The sequence below is a fragment of the Trachymyrmex septentrionalis genome, unplaced genomic scaffold, assembly GCF_001594115.1.
Source record: "Trachymyrmex septentrionalis isolate Tsep2-gDNA-1 unplaced genomic scaffold, Tsep1.0 scaffold37, whole genome shotgun sequence".
NCBI classification, from domain to species: domain Eukaryota; kingdom Metazoa; phylum Arthropoda; class Insecta; order Hymenoptera; family Formicidae; genus Trachymyrmex; species Trachymyrmex septentrionalis.
The window spans coordinates 6,698,501-6,701,591 of record NW_017305536.1 but is presented as its reverse complement, the minus strand read 5'-3'; the positions used below and the strand labels follow the sequence as shown (position 1 = coordinate 6,701,591).

At 36.0% G+C, this 3,091-nt stretch overlaps 1 protein-coding gene across 1 annotated transcript in view; it reads left to right on the top strand.

Annotated features, from left to right (window-relative positions):
- The window catches only part of LOC108750610 (RNA binding protein fox-1 homolog 2-like), a 304,555-nt gene that overhangs the window by 36,205 nt on the left and 265,259 nt on the right, over positions 1-3,091 (top strand). The window lies entirely within an intron of this gene.

The window sequence follows — 3,091 nt, the reverse complement described above, 5'->3', positions numbered from 1 at the left end:
TAACGTTTTCATAAGCCTAACGAGATACGAGTGTGAGAGGGAACCTTTTATCGTGCACCCCGTCGATCTTTATAATCACTTTTGCTTTGTATTAACAAAATAACTTGTATTAACTAAATAACCGCATACATGATTATAATAAACTCCGTTTGTTCTGAATACACGCGCGAGTAACACGAAGTCATAAATGTGCAATTGCTTTTTTATTACGTCATATTAAGTCAGAGCTCATATAAGATTATCAGCTTTTAATTTAGTTCCTGTGTTGGTAAACGTAATAACAAATAATGGGGGGGGGGGGGCGATAAAAAGTAATGATTTTACGTGAATAATTACGCGAATTAAACGCGCTTAAGGATTAAAATCATGAACGTATATTTTTTGCAACAAACTGCTGCCCAGGTTTTGCATAAGACGGCACATTTTTTTATATGGAGTTACGATCACGCTAAGTTAATCCTTTAGGTCACTATTATTAAATATCAGAAATAATTGTTTCAATAAACTGCAGAGCATTACTTCCGAGGTAAATGTATCTGACTCCGAAAATCTTCACGTAATACATTGGGTATACTAAGCAATTGTTGCAAATGAGAAGTGACGGATAAGATCAACACGAATCACCGCAAGCAAGCGTCACGAAGCTGAGGCCAACGAGGTGTGCCGAGTTTATCCTGAATTTAGTATTCACGTGTGTTGTATGATTCTCAATGTAAACGTAACGGTGCTTATGCGTACCATCTTCAATACGAGAAAAGCCTCGCTTTTCCTCGTGAATGATCCTTGTGAATCCCACCGAAAGATCTATTTTTCTGGATAAGGCGATTGCACGCAATGTTTTCATCGTAACGCGAAGAGAGCTACTCGTAAATCCTTCTCTCTCTGAGATATCGTTCGGGTCCATGTACACACCGCGAAAGAGTCGGCGAATGTTCGAGGAAGGGAATCGTCTCGGGGTCCGGATCTACACGCGGTCCTGCTAGTAGTAGACGGTCTGTCGGTCTGTAGTGCACGCGATGCATAATGCTGCGATGTCTGAAAGCACAGAGAACGCCTCTATTCCCTCTCGACAGAAGCGGCTTTGTGCATTCCCCCCTTAACTCACCCCCCGCACTGTGTTTCTCCGACGTCGGCTTCTCGCTCCCGTATATTGTACGAACGTATCGCGGCTCGTGCTTCGCATAAACCGCGATTCGTGAGTAGCTGACCCGATAAAAACTTGACGTTATCGCAGTCAAGAAGATCGCCCAGTGATTTATCCGTCGCATTCCGTTAATCCGTAATTCTGCCTTTCTTTTATCCACGTGAAGTTTATAGAAATATTTAAGGATTTCAATAAATACTAAGCGCCGTGACAGGAATTAAATTGACACTTCTGTCACTTTTTACAGTTCTTTTTTTGATTTTACTTCTCTCTCTTCTACGCTTCAATAAATTATTTTTTTCGAATTTCGAATAATCTTCTACTCTATTCTTCTGGGTCTGCATTTATTTTTTACATCGTGCACATTTTTTATAATAGCAGATTCGACTTGAACTACATTCGATCGAATACATTCTTAATGCAATGATGTTTATTTTTGACGAATAAACTTTACTGATTTTTTTATCTCTACATGTTCTTTGTTAAAATCGCTAACAAATAGCATTTATTTTGACTTGTGTTAAATCTAATTTAGACTTGTTTTTGTTATAATATATTTTTTGATATACGAAATTAAATAGTAAGCTTATTTGTGTTAAATGAGAAAGAACTGCTCGCGCAGACGTAGGTACTTTTTTGAGCGCAATGCAGATAAGCGTTCGTTAATTTGGACAAAGAATCGGCGTTGTTAACGATACGCGGGTTTTGCAGAGAGGAATTTAATATGCAAGGGTGCGTGCGCGGCGGACGTTTCCGAGAGTTGTTTTATCCACCCGCATAACGCCAGCACATGAATTTTGCAGCGACGTAATTATTTTTGCTCGCTTTCAAATTACCCTCGATCTGTCTGAGTATACGTGTGGTAGAAATATTTTTATAAGTGGGGGAAACGCGATTATTTCTTCCGAATTTTGTGATAAACGATTCCAAAAATATTCTATATCAAATCATTGTTTGTGTGACTATCGAGTTAGACAAATACCTATGCTAATTTAAAATTCATTCAAGTGAATCTTCGCTGTATCTCTTGAGAGTCTAACAACCTAATCAACTGAAGTATTTGTCATGATTTCAGTTAACATTTGTAGGCTGTCAATTTACGTTTTTAATCGATTAGAATTTAATATCAAAATTATTTTTTTAAAGAGAAAATATTACAAACGTATATTCATGTTTCACATTCGATATATGAATATATCGAATGTCAAACATGAAAAAGATAATCAATCCTTTGATGATGAAAATATATAGCCAACTAAAGAATATATTTTATCAAGCAAATTTAATGAGAATGATTTAAATTTATTAATAAGTATTAAAAAATAATAATAAACATTGAATTAAATATGAATTAATATATTTGAATAAAATTTGTTTTATGTGAAACATAATGCAAATTTGCTTCAGTAATAATTTTATATTTTAATTGAACATAATAATGATAATAATAAATTCCGTACTTCTCAGACCAATTATAAGCGGTAATAATCACCAGTCGTACGTACCTCAGATTGTAATTTGCCGAGCGGATTGCGCATTCATTGTATGGAGTACGTTTACGCATATGTAGACTATACTTTACGACTCACTATACGCTTGTAACATCATGTTTCGAGAACGTAATTGGAAATGAATACTTGATGGTTTAGATCGCGAAGTCTGGTACGCGGAACTGGTACCGCTTCGCGTTTCGACGAGAAGATTGAATTTCCGCCAAACTTAGCGCTTCCCCTGAGGAACGATCTTTCACGCTTACGAGTTAAGGTTGTAAAGTCATAGCCATTTTTTAGCATGATCCTCAATGATCTACAACTTGCGTTTTATACACTTTAGTAGTTTGTTATAAACAAAAATTTTTGTTGCATTATGTACCTGAATAATGATTATCTGTGAACTATTAACTACTTCTCTCAACATTCCTCCTCTGGTATTATGAATTATTGTGTG